Genomic DNA, 14402 nt, shown 5'->3' on the forward strand with positions numbered 1-14402 from the left:
TATTTTAATAAACTGTCTTATTTGCCTGGTGTGCAGCTGGGGTTGAGACCTCAGCAAAGTCACTTTTATGTTCGAAGCCACAAAAGGGGAATTGTCACTCACATGTAACAAGTGATTTTATTTTTAAAAAAGTCACATGCTTTAGACTGCTTTTTCTGGGGAAGGTGTCTAAAAAATTATCTGCTTCACTCTGAACATGTGAGGAAATTGAAATGGTGTCTATTATTTGCCTGACTGCACAAGATTTAATTAGTCTTCCTGAAGAAGGAAAAGTGTGCTTCTAGAATTAGAGGAATCCACCTGAGGTTTGGGAAGGATGTAAGCAGAGGCCGCACAATTGTGTGTAACTCAGGGACAGGTCAGCTATGTACCGGGTCCATCTGCTCTTTGCATAGCCTGAGCTCCTGTTGAAGCTAGAAATAACTTTCTGTGCTTGACATTTAGATGAACATTCAGGGGGTGAAATCATGCTTTGTCTTCAGCTCTGCAACACATTTACATTGGGTTCTTTGTAGGTCAACTTAGGGGAAAGTTGCTCTTGTGTTTGCCTGCTGCTGGTGGAGCTGTGGGACATGGTTGGGTTTGCCAAAAGAAGCAAATGCTTATCAGCTCCTCCGCCAAGGTTTCAGTTAACAGCCTTCTGTGCAGCCCCACCCCCACTTCCGTTAAAGTTCAACCATTTGGATTTTGAGTGTGGCACAGCCAGGCTGTGATTGATGCCATCAGACCCTGAAACTGCTTTCCAGGAGGTGGCCAGGAGAAGGAAGCGCTGCTGAGCCCAGCACAGCACCCTGCATGCTGGGCTGACCCGAGAGATGCCAGCACAGAAGGCAGGCTCCTGAGGTTTACCTTTTATGGGATCAGGCTGCCTTGAGTCTGAGCCACTCTGGGCCTTCTGTGGAGACCTTTCTCTTTTAAGAGCATTAAATCTAAATATCTCCCTGTTGAACTCTATTGGCTCTTAAGGACCTTGTGTAAAGGGTGATTGACTTTTATGCCTTCTCCAAGGATGACTGAGTCTATTTATTGCCAGTGAGCATCCGTTATCTCATTGGCTCTAGATGACTAGGCTACTTAAGTGGTCCTTGTAAATAGTCATGATCTGTTGCTCTAGCTCTCTTAGGTCAGACTTGGAGATGACAGACCATAATTAGCTTTTCTTCCTAGCTATCATTGACCCTCAGTGAATGACATGCAAATTAGCAAGCCAGTCATGTAGGAAATATCCACCGGAACATTGTCTTCTCTTCTACTAGGCAGACCTATAGATGGAGTCTGGAGTGATGGTGGATTACATCAGGGAGATCTTTGTGAAATGCAGGGCCAGAATTAGGGACAACCACTAATTCAGCAGAGTGAGCATTTTGTTTGCTGATACAAAACTGCATTCTGGCCTAGATCATCCCATTGGCAGCAATAGAACAAGTCAAGTGTGCCTAGAAAAGGATGCCTCCTTCCTGACCATCACATCAGTGGTCACGTTGCTACTGTAATCTTTAAGACACCAGCACGTATCTCTCACCCCATCTCACCCCTGCCTTCTGTGGTTGCAGGGCACAGAGCTTGCATATTTGTGTTGCTGCAGCCTCAGGAAACTTAAGATATTTGAAAACATTTGCTGCTTAAGTGAATGTTAAATAAAATTTCTCTGTCATTTAGGGACTCTCCAAGGTAGCATTTTCTGTTACTGTGACTGTTATGGACAGAATATTTCTACCCTGGAAGTTTGGAAGATGCATCCTGCCTGCCATAGTCTTCATTACTCAGGCATTTGCATCTTCAGTGGATCTCACCCCCCTGCCCCCAGGCTTCTTTAGATTCTGTGAGGCCCCTGCTCAAATCTAGAGTATCTGTGGCTTATGTTTCACTAGTTTCCTCCAGGCTGAGGACTTTGTTCTGCGGGACCTCTGCTCACACCTCTCTTGTACTCGACCACTGTATGATGGTCATTGCTGAGCACTGGTTGCATTCTCCTCGAATTGTTAGCTTCTGTCTCTTTCTAAGATCCTACACCATTTAATGCATTGTGTGCTTCACTGTGTGCTTCCATGGATACTTATAGACTGAATAAATGAATGAAAAGAATGAATGAGTGAAATGAATGTATATATTTAAAAGTATCTTTTCTTTATTTTTATAATATATAACATGATATTACAGGGTATATAAAGAGCAAAGTAGGGAAATTAAACTATGTATTATACAGTTATTCTTTCCCTTCCTGTGCGCACGCACCTATGCCTGTGTCTGTGTACAAAGCCGCTAAAATTTATTGTACACCATGCCTGTAATTCCAGCTCTAGAGAGCCTTCATCAGGAGGATCACCACAAGTTTAATACTAGCCTGGGCTAAAGAGGGAGCTTCAAGTTTCAGGTGACCTTGAGCTGCCAAGGGGACCCTGTCTCAAAGACAAACAGATGGGAAAACATTTCTTTAACACAAATCCAATGTCTCTCAGAGTACCCACACATTAGATCTCTAGACGTACAGTGAGACAGAGTACCTTTAGTATTTGTTTTCGGGTTTTGGCTAGAAAGGTGGGAGCTAGTGGCACAGCTGGCAAAGTTGTTGTAATTAGCACATCATTGAAACTTGTCAAATGTCCTTAGACACCCCTGATGGGCATAAGGAGGAGCTCACAGGTAAAAGGATGTGTGAAGAGGTGAAGCACTGACAATTAGATGCCTGGTGGTGTAAATTACTAAAAGTCTACAGGGTATCAAACAGATCAGCCCGGTACCTAGGAAGAACTCTGTGGCCTTCATTTTCCTTCAGGGCAACTCTAGGCACTTTCACAGAGGCACAAAGGTTTTGACATCCATCAAAAGCCCACTTTTGATGGGATAACACTTTTGAAACTTTGTGTTACACATAATAATATATGTCCCGGTCCACCCCTGTCCCTGCTACCCTTCCTCCTAGTTCTTGTCAGTGTTCTTTGCTCATTCCAATAAAAATCGCTATTACATAGTGTCTATATTAGTTTGTGTCACAATGACCAGAGCACCTGTTAGAAACAGCTTAGTGGAAGAAAGGTGTTTTGTTTTTCTTTCTTTTCCCAGAGTTTCAGAAGGTCCCAGTGCATTGTGGGTGGGAGGCATCATGGTAGGAGTGTGTGGCAGAGGCTGTTCAGATCAAGGTGGACCAGAAGGCAGAGAGCATGCCAAGAGCCAGGGGCTGGGTATATAACATAGGACCCAGAGACAGAGTTCCCAGCCAGGCCACTTCCTAAAGCTTTCATAGCCTCTAACAGTACTCATCTCTAGGGGAATTGTAGATGCAAACTATGAAAATGCCATCTTTTGGCTGTGACCCACCATTATGTAGAACAGGGTCATTTTTAGCTCATTTACACTCATCCTCTGTCTTTACCAATCCTTTACAGTGAAACTTGTTTTTTATTCTGTTAATCAAATAGAACTCTCAAAAACTGATTAGAGTTTCTGTCCTGTTGGCATCATGTCATTTCTATTGTATATTTTTTGTTTGTTTGTTTGTTTGTTTTTTAGCTTGAAGGTTTTAAAAGTTTTTCTATTGCATTTCCTGATGCCACATGTTATAAGATGAGGATTTAGTTTGTTCAGAATCTTGCTATAATTCCGAGGTTGCACTGGTCCTCATGATCCTCCTGACTCAGCTCCCTGACTGCTGGATTACAGGTGTGTGCCACCACTTCCTGTTAACAGGAGGAGGTTTATGCTGTTATTTAATCCCTCCTGTTTCGTTTCTTGCCTTTGCCAGCTCCTCTTCTTCACTAACGTGGAGTAGGTTAGCATTTAGATTTTCTTTTTCAGGAAGAGGGCTTGCAGGCACTTTAATGGGACCATTGAACATGGCAAGTATTGAGTGACATGTATGAGGCCCCTTAGCTGGTTAATGCTACCAGAGGCTGAAGTCGGGGCTTTTGCCTTGCAATCTAGTGGGATTCCTGTAAATTCAGTTATCTAATGCTTAGTGAGTTCTTTTCTAGGCATTGTATTAGGTGCCAGGTCATATTAAATAATAAGAAATTATTCCAGACAGACCTCACGCTCCACAGTCAAGGAAGGAAGTTTTACAAAACATAACTGGGTTTCAATGCTATTCTATTAAAAAAGAATAGTTATCTCATTATTATTATTTTTTATCCTGCAGGTCAGAGGTTAGGGAAAGTTATAACTAGAAGTGTCAACTTCTTAGATTAATTGACTAATTTAGTATGTGGCTGTGCCTGAGTGTATGTATGTGTGCCACGTGCATCCAGGAGCATAGAGAAGCCAGAAGATGGTGTCAGATCCCCTGGAACTGGAGTTACAACAGTTGTGCACCACCGTGTGGGTCCTGGAAATCAAACCCTAGTCCTCTGCAAGAGTAGCAAGTGCTCTTAACTGCTGACACATTTCTGTAGCCCCAGAAGTGGCGATTTTAATATACCAAGAAAATAACATAGTTAACTCATTTATAGTGATGTTCTTTCTAGACAGTCATTTAAATTGTCTATTTCAAGTTCAAATATCAAAGCAAATTGTTTAGAAGTTTACAGCCATATAATGTTTTGTGCATCTGGCAGGATTCTATGGGAGAGTATTGAACAGTTATCAGTTGTCCTTATAGGTTTGTGTAGGATTTTCACTTCACATGCCTGCCTGCCTCCCTCTTTGAAGGTCCTCTGCATGGCAGTTTGTGAACTTTCTTCTTTTGCTGCCTCCTTCAGCTTTTCATCACAGTGAATTGCTTGAGTACAGATTTCTCCTCCCAGAAGGGCGTGAAAGGACTTCCTTTGATGATTCAGATTGACACATACAGTTACAATAACCGCAGCAATAAACCCGTCCACAGAGTGTACCGCCAGATCAAGGTCTTCTGTGACAAGGTGAGTAAAGACAAATTTGTCAGAAAGGTTCTGTTATGGCTAGATGTTCTTTTTAATGACATTTCTCCCTTGTCGCTGTTCTCGGCCAACCACAGAGACATGGCAGTCTTTTATTCTCAAGTCCTGTTAGATATTTAGGGAGTCACCAATCCATCCACTGTACTTTGTCTTGGCTCTTGCTGTTTTCAGTATTTTTACCATTAATTTAATGACTGGCATTGCCCTGGGGCTTAGTTCTTTCAGGCTGATAAAACAAAATACCTGAGGCTAGGTGGTGTGAGCAATAGAAATGTACTCTCTACGGAAACCTCAGCGCTATGAGTTCTGTCCCTGTGAGCGACTTCCTGGCTGCCGGTAGGCATGTTCTTTCCTTGTGCTCACATGGAAGAAAAAGAGAAGAGCTCTCCTGTGTCTTTTCACGGGACACTGTCACATCAGGGATCAGCCTCATCACCTCACCAGCGTTAAGGGCTTCGCTTCAGCACATGGCGGGTGAAGTGTGGGAACCTTCAGTTTGTAGCATACTGTGCTTTGGTCCGAGCGTGCAGCTGAGATGACAGATCTGGAATATCCGCTGGGTGTAGACACTACTGTAGAACACACATTGCAATCTTGGCCATTTGTTGAGTTGCATGGGGCCTCACCTAGAACTTTCAGGACTAGAAACCTTGCCTACAAAATAAGTTCATCATTTTTACACAGCACACAGTGCTTTCGTCTCCATGATTGCTACTATAAACTTTAACAGAATAGTTAGAATAAGAAAGCTTCAACCCTGAAGGTCAGGTACAAGAGATGGTCACAGGTGTGAGCACGTGTCCTGATCATTTGACAGCCTGTGTGAGGTCAGCCTCTGTGAGGGCAAGTAACGGAGCCTAAGGCACTCATTGGAAAGCACCAAGGGGCCTTCTGAGGACAGGGTGTGAGGTGGGCTGGGGGAAAAAATTCTAAAGACCCTAGCTGGCTGGTGTGTGCAAAGGGACTGACATTGCTATGTTGTTTTTCATGAGAAGTTACAATGTAAAGCCCTGATCTAGGGGGAAAACCCTGTTCTGGGCAAAACTGGTAAGAGTAAAATCAGCTGCTGGAATGGGCAAACAGGTGGCCAGGAAAGAAAAGCACAAAAGAAAATTAAGATAGGAAGGGACACTCTCCTGGTTAGTTTTTGCCACACAGCTGGAGAGTTTTCTCGTAAGAGAAGGGCCACCGAGAAAATTCCTCTAGCAGATTGGCATGTGTGTAAGTCTATGGAGCATTTTCTTGATTGATGGGTGATGTGGAAGGGCTTAGCTTACTAAGGGCTTAGCTTGCTAGCCCTGGGCAGGAGATCCTGGGTATATAAGAAAGCAAACTGAGCAAATCTTGAAGAGCAAGCCAGTACGAGACATTTCTTCATGGTCTCTGATTCTGTTCCTGCCTCCAGGTTCCTGCCTTGAGTTTTTCTCCCTCAGTGATGGCCTGCACCTGTAAGAAGAAGTAAGCCCTTTGCTCTCCAGGTTGCTTTTGCCGTGGTCTTTATTGTAACAATAGAAAGCACACAGAAATATCTTTATTTTCTCCTGATATAGTATTACTGTTGAAATTTTTGATGATAAAAATATCCCTATTCACTTCTAATTATTTATTTTCCTTTAATTAAATGCCCAAAGAATAGTTTTCATCTTTTCAAAGTCTATACTCTGTATTTATATACAGAGTAGGCCATCTTATAAAACAAAAGACTAGGGGCTGGCTCAGTCCTAAAGAACACTTGCTGCTCTTGAAAAGGACTCAGATTCAGTTTCCAGTAACTGACAGCTTTACAGCCATTGGCAACTCCAGTTCCAAGGGATCTGGTACCCTCTTCTGGCCTCTGTGGGCACCAGGCACTCATGTGGTGCATGTACACACATGCAAACAAAACACTCCCCAAAATAAAATGAATACACCTTAAAGCAACAATAACAGTGCGCTTCTTTGTATTACTGTGTGAACATTTAAGAAGAGGGATTGTAGGTTACAAGCCTCAGGGGAGAACTGTCCTGGCTTCTCATGTTGCCCAACGTGACTCAGAAAATAGCCCCCCCCAAAAAAAACTGCATTTCATTAAAAACAAGATTAAGGTCAGACCAACTTCCTTATGAACAGTGAATGAACATCATGAAGCTACTACCACCCAGCAGATGAAAAATAGCCCAATATCTCAAAGTGAGCCAATGAATCTCGCTAACAGGAAGCTTGAAAACCATGTATATGAAGAATAGACCTATGCTTGAGCTCAGGCAAGAACTTGCAATAGAAGCAGAAGTATTCCATAATGTACGAGAAGCAGCTAGCAGCTAGGCCAGTCATAAGGAGGTGCAGGTGGGAAAACAGCGCAGAATAGAAGGAAATTATGAAAGAGAGGAGTGAACATACCACAGACAAGAGCTAGAGATGGCCGAATATTTGTAGAACAGTGGTCATTGAGAAGAACAAACCAAGAAAAAAAAAACAACAAACTCCCAAGCAACAGAATACAACAAATGCAAAAATGGTACATCAGAACCATGGGAGAGTGTTTATACCGTGCTGGGGGAACTGGCTCAGGAAAACAATATGAAGCAACAGCTATCAGATGGGCAGAGTGGCACACACCTTTTAACCCAGCACTAGGGAGGCAGAGGCAGGTGTGTGTCTGTAAGTTTGACCAGCCGTGTCTATGTAGTGTGTTCCAAGACAGCCAGTGAGACTCTGTCTCAGGGGGTTAAAAAAAGAAAGCATAGCTATCAGACTTTGAAAAGATGAAAACTATTCTTTGGGCATTTAATTAAAGGAAAATACATAATTAGAAGTGAATAGGGATATTTTTATCATCAAAAATTTCAACAGTAATACTATATCAGGAGAAAATAGTTATCTGAATAGAATAAAGTAAACCAAGGACTTTTTTTCGACCCAATTAACTCCAATGTAAAGAATATAGAAAAACAGAAACTTCAAATAAAACCTAAACGACAATATAACATCCCAATTCTGGTGAATATTGCTTCTCCGTAAATCTAGTAGAGAATAAACTCTAGACATGGAATGTGAAAGCACAGGTGATATGCTGATGGAGGGCACACAGTTATCTGTAAATTGGTGAGTGATGGGGGAGAGTGCAGACATGTAGCCATCAGTGTGGCCATAGGATGACTACTGAAAAGCTCAATAAACTGCAGGGATAAATAAATAAACTGCTCAGTGGATAAGAGTACTTTTCATGTAAGCACAAGGCCCTAAATTTGAATCCTTACCACTAGTATAAAAATCTGGGTGTATTGCATGTTCCTGTAACATTGGGATTGTTTCTGAGGCATGTGGGTGTCCAGCCACTCACTGTAGCTTAAATGGCAAACTTTACGTTCAATGAGAGACCTGTCTCAAGGCAATAAGTCAGGGCATAATAGAGGAGGACATTCCAAATGCTTCTCTGGCCTCAGAACACACTGAAGGACACTTGCACACAACACACATACATACAAGTGAGGTAACAAAGACGGTGTAATCTCACTGGCTGCTTATAGGTATGCACTGGTGACTACTTCAGATTAGATGATGGAGAAGAGAAATGAAAAGAGGCCCGTAGCTAATTCCATGCTACCCTTCATTCTTAAAGCTACACCAGTCTGTTTTAAATTGCCTGTTATAGCAATGAAATAGCACAGGGAGGAATGCGTCCCTGTGAGCCGAGAGAAGTGACAGCAGAGAGGAAATGGTTAAGAGAAGATAATAAAAGCCACTGGAATTGCACTGTAGGCACAGCTGTATAGCCCTTATAGAACCGAGGGACAGTTAGGTAGCCTCCAGAGCCCAGAGGCCATTTGACGCAACACTCAGTGAGTACATACACATGGGTCAAAGGCACTTGGCTGGACTCACGCAGCAGAGGAGCTGGGTCCAGACATAGATCTGTCTCAGTTCAGACTCCTTGAATCAATAACTAACTTTATACACTGAATGTGAGAGTGACTACTGATCATTCAAAAAACCCAAAACTAAACAAACACACACACAAAACCCCAAACTTGTAGGGAGGAGAGTATTGCACTGTGGCTGTGAGCCTATGTCCTAGAGGAAAAGAGGCTTTAAGGGATAAAATGGGCTCATTATACCAGTTGTTTGCCAATTGAAAAAAAAAAACAAACCTATTTTCATTCAGTTATTTTTCCTTTCAGTGAGAAAGGATGAGAAGGGGAATGTGTACGTTCCCTACCTGCCCCAAAGCTTTGTTGTTGAAGTCACATGGCGGGGCCTTAGGCTAGGAAAAGGTGGTTGGAAAAACCATTTACTTGTATGGCTATGATTTTAAACATTGAAAACCCAGAATGGATCACTCTCGTGTACGCTTTGCCAATAAGAAAGGTCACATTCCTAATAGTTCCTGTTTTAAATGCCCTAATGAAGCATGATGGATTGGCATTTTTTTCAAGCAGTGAGTGATGACATAGGTTTCTGTATATTGCAGTGTTAAGGAGTGGGGAATGTCAAGAAACTCACATGAAGAAGAGTCTTAGGACCTTGCGGATGGGTTAACTGTAATTGCATCAGCTGCATCAAATTTGCCCTCTTAAATGAAATGGACTTCTTCCCTAAGTGTAGAAGTAATGTTTTCTGGAAGTTTTGGCGACAAGTACTCCTAGGAAATAAAGTGATGCAAGATCTTGGTGGAGGCAGATCTGTCTGTACTGAATGTGTAGTGCTTTTTTGGGTCTTACTGAAATCACAGCTTTATTTAGAAATGAGAATGACAGTTCCCCAAGAGTGTATAATGTGTTTCTAGTTCCTGAAAACTATACTGCACATATATAATTTTTTTCCAAAAATACGCTTAATTCATTTTATGATCTTGTATAAAACCCCATATGTGGTAGCCACAGCTGGAGCCTAGGTCCTCTGAACTCTGGTGAGGGTTTTCTCAAGGTGGTCCATGAATTCCTGATGAGGTTATTTGATGAACACAGTCTTTCCCAGAGGTTCCAGGATCAAGAAGCTGTAGGACTTGGAGATGGCATGAAAGGTGGCCTTGATGGAGTTGCCCAGGGTGGCAGTGCAGCCCTGTCTGATGTTGGCGGTCATTAATACTGGCCATACTTAGCAGCTTTCTGGACACAGGAGCAGAGATGATGCTAGTGCCTCTCGGTTGGGGGGGACTCAGCAGTGTGGAACCACAGCTTCCTGTCACTCTGCATGGAACAATGTGGGGCTTGCCAATCTTGTTCCCCAACTAGCCTTTCCATACAGAAAGAGTGGAAAGCTTGTCCAAGATGATAGCCCCTCGGGTTTTGATTGGCTATATCCTTGGACCACTTAATACCAGGGCCAACATAACTATTCTAGTCCCCAATAGCAACTAAAGCCTTGAACTGGGTCCTCATTGCAGCATCTACCCTGGCACGATCTTCAGAATCTCATCTTTTGGGGATGCTCTCAGGAAAAAGCTGATGGTCTAGGATTCCTTAATGGGTGGGGAGAAGAGGTAAATTGTCTCCAGGAACTCGATTTTCAAGTCCTTGACCAGGTGGCCCAGCTTGGTGACAGGGATCCACTCCTTGTCTTTGGCTTTACCTCCAGAAGCCTCACAGCATCTATTATAACCTCAGTCCCCAAGGCTACTGCCAAGTCCTCTGCAGAAGCTGTTGTGGCCTTCCAAGCCTGGACCAGAGGTATTCTGCACCATCCGCTGTTTGCTGTTTTCCTGAAGAGGAGGATGATATAGATAATTCTTAAACAATTCTTTCTTGGCTATTCTCAGAAATAGCACAAATAAAACCATTCTTTAAAAGTAAAATTTCTTGGGCTGTACCCATTTTTATTGGTTACTTTTCTCGTGCTAAGATAAAATGCCATATGGGTCCAGAGGGTTGAGTTTATCATGGCAGGTGAGGCATAGCAGTGTGAAAGTGAGCATGAAAGTAGGAGCAAGAAGATGAGATGCAGGCATAGTGCAGAGAGAGAAAGTGGAGTAAGGTTTTAAACTCTCTTAAGCCCTCCCCCAGTGATGCACTTTCTCCAATGAGCCTGCCACCTTCCCAGGCATCACCACCAACTGGGGACCAAGTGTTTGCATACCAGGCTCTGGAGAATGTTCTCATTCAGGTCATTGCACTATCTGTCTGAGTTAGCCGTCTAGCACTGGGATAAAGCCCATGACCAAAAGCAGCAGGTGGGAGAGTGGGCTTGTTTCGTCTTATTCTTCCAGGGCACATCACAGAGTGAAGGCAGGGAAGGAGCTCACAGCAGGAACCTGGAGGCAGGAACTGAGGCAGTGGTTATGGAGGAGAGCTGCTTACTGACTTGCCCTGCTCCTGCACACCCCCTCTCCCCGGCTTGCTCAGCTTGCTTTCTTAGATCCAGGAGCCTGTGCCACGGCCAACACCACTGCCAGCAGGCTGGGCCTTTTCTCATCCATCAAGAAAATGCTCCACAGGCATTTTCTCAGTTGAGATTCTCTCCTATGACCTTAGCTTGTGTCAAGTTGATCAACAAACAAATAAAACAAAACAAAAACACAACAAACTAACCAGGGCAATATTCAGCATGATGAGTGTTTTTCACATGACACTAATACTTAAAAAGAACACAAAATTTGACAATGAAAAAATAATTTGTATAATTTGGGATGTGTCTTGAGTGAACTATAATTTATAGGGGTAGATAATACATATTTGTATGGAATACTGAATTACACATAGCTTCCAACACATGGCAAAGTGCTCTGTATGCATCTAAGAAAAAATGTTGCCATTTCCCACTCCAAACTTGAAGTTGGTTTGAGCAAGGTGTTATTGGGGGCATTTAGAATTGATTTCTCTTTGTTTAAACACAAAGGCTCTACAAACATCTGGGTTTTTGATGAGTTTTTTTGTAGCCGGTGTATCTATATTTCTCTATGTTGTCCCTCTTGCTGTGGATTTCCATGACCTGTAAGTATCAATGACACCTCAAAATTTAATGTAAAATAGCATAAGAACTGCTAGTTCTTTGGTAGTTTTTGGTATGAAAGGTGCATTGTGATTGTCTGAGTCTCATCTATGGAAAACAGCAGTGGCCCATCCTTCAAGAACTCCCTCCAAAGCCATGGTGCTCTTGCTGAACCCAAGTCCCCACTGTATCCTAGTCTTGTCTGGCTTTCTGCTCTGAGTCAGTAAGACCAGTAAGAGTCAGTGTGACCAAAAGTGTATTTGGTTTGTCTGAAGGGTGCAGGTTACTGGGTGCTTTATGTGGTGTGTGTCACTGTTTCCTAAACAGACTGTTAACATGGACCTAGGAAGCAGGTTTGGCTTGGTGTCCTGTGAATGTCACCTGTGTAGGGCATTGTGAATTCATGGTCTACTTGAATTCTGCTGAAGCCAGAATGGAGGAAGCTGTGCTGGATGCCTTTCTGGGATCAGGAGAGGAAAATAGGTTAAGAAATGGCCCAAAAGAAATATGAACAGCAAATGATGCTGACACCAGGGGCAGCTGATCAGGTAGTGGAGCAGGAGAAGGCCTTGAATTTGGCTAATAAGAAGTCAAATTACAAAGAACAGGAGCACAGAAGTGAGTGAATGCATGTTTCTCCTACGTGGTAGAGTGAGCACCATCTCCAAGCATACAGGGAAATACGATAATTTCATGTGCAGAGTGATCCCACATCTTTGTGTGGCTACAAAAACGCCCCCTTTATTTCTTCCTGTGATGATTTTTTGAAAAAATTCATAACCATAGGCAGAGGAAAACTTGCCCTGGGAAGTGGCACTTGCCTGAAAGCTGTCTGTGCCTAGGAGCGGACGCCATGGGCCAGTGCTTAGGCTGTTCTATTAATAGCACTGAGCTACCCAGCAGGTGACACTGGGCCAGAGAACTCAGCCTGTTCTTTCCCCATGGATTCAAAAGCCAAGTTCATGGAGTAGGCATGAGACAGGAAGAGGCAGCAATCCGATGAGCTGGCCTTACAGGTCAGAATGTAGCATGAAGATCTGTGAGTGTTCTCATTTCGCTGAGGCAGGAGGCTTCCTGGCTTCCTCTTCCCATCTTCACGCTGTGTGTGAGAGAGAGAAAGAAAATGAGAATATTCTTTTATGCTCTGAAAACATACCTTGCTTGGTCTCTGTTTTCCCCATCAGGGAGCAGAAAGAAAAATCCGAGATGAAGAGAGAAAGCAGAATAGGAAGAAAGGGAAGGGCCAGGCCTCCCAAACCCAGTGCAACAACTGTAAGTCAACCCCTCCCCAATGCTGATGGTAGCCAGCAGGGTCCTTTGAAGAGACAGAAGAAGCTGGCTACAGGGGAAGGTACGAAGGCTCCAGGTGTGGCCTGCTTTGCCCCTACAGTGCAGACAGGGGCAGCGTTGATATGGAAAGCAAACAGAAGTCCTCCGCGGTACACACAGGACAGCTGGAAGTGGAGGAGCCTTCCACCCTCATTGTACTTCCCAGAATCCCATGCTCTTTTTGTTTATTTGGGCCTGGGGAAGGGCATTTGAAGCATAATCTAGGCTGCTGGGAAAGCTTTGGGGGAGGATCATGGACTTGGCTGACAGTGTTCATGTGTGCATAGCCCTGTTCTGTGGTTGTTGTGGTTTCGTGCAGCCTCTGACGGGAAGCTGGCTGCCATACCTTTACAGAAGAAAAGTGACATCACGTACTTCAAAACCATGCCTGACCTGCACTCGCAGCCCGTGCTCTTCATACCAGATGTTCACTTTGCCAACCTGCAGAGGACTGGACAGGTACTACTTTTGCTCACAGCCTCCTACTGCCCTCCTCAGGGTGTGCTGGTGTGTACGCAGAACAGGCCACAAAAATAAACTCAAGCAGCAGGGGAATGGCAACACAAAAAGTAGGTTTTTACAGAAAACATTGTCTTGGGAGGAAAGCCTGGCATGCTAAGGCAAAGAAAGGTGTGAGCTGTTATTAGAACATTGTTGACAACAGGACAGGAGAAAGCTCCTCATCTGCCTGTTCAAGTTGTGGTGTCTGTGAAGCAGACTCCGTCAGTGCACATATCGCCACCTAGTGGTGAGAGGTAAAACTGTTTCATACATTTCATACATACATTTGCCCAGAGGAGAGAAATTAAGATCTTGTCAACAATTTTTTCCTTAGCAAATTAGTAGTTCTCATTGAGTGGATAAATCATTAGTCATCTGAAGGAAAAAGAGTGTTAGATCTTCCTTCAAAAACACAATAGCCAAGTCCTATGGTTATATCTACAAATGAAATGAAGGATTGGAAATCAAATAAATATTCAATAATTAAATCATTATGACAGCTTAGTTTTGTGGAAGATTATGCAGACACTGAAATTTCATGATGAAAACTATGCATCCACAGGAGAATTAATTATGATTTTGTTCAATAAAAACTAAAAGTAGGGTACTGGTGTGCTGGGTCTAGCACTCCAGTGCTGACGGAGCTGAACTGGACCTTGCTCACGGTTTTTCCTGTGCTAACTGAAGACCGGTCCTCTATAAGGGAAGGTTTCCAGAGTTCTCGGGTGATGCTGATGTTATTTCCTTTACTCTTTAAGGTTACTTCTCCCAAGGGAGAAATGAAAACTGGAGAAG

At 43.3% G+C, this 14402-nt stretch overlaps 1 pseudogene; it reads left to right on the forward strand.

Annotated features, from left to right (window-relative positions):
• The window catches only part of LOC132650927 (grainyhead-like protein 2 homolog), a 59447-nt pseudogene that overhangs the window by 22850 nt on the left and 22195 nt on the right, over nt 1-14402 (forward strand).

Source organism: Meriones unguiculatus (genome assembly GCF_030254825.1).
Source record: "Meriones unguiculatus strain TT.TT164.6M chromosome 13 unlocalized genomic scaffold, Bangor_MerUng_6.1 Chr13_unordered_Scaffold_34, whole genome shotgun sequence".
NCBI lineage: Eukaryota > Metazoa > Chordata > Mammalia > Rodentia > Muridae > Meriones > Meriones unguiculatus.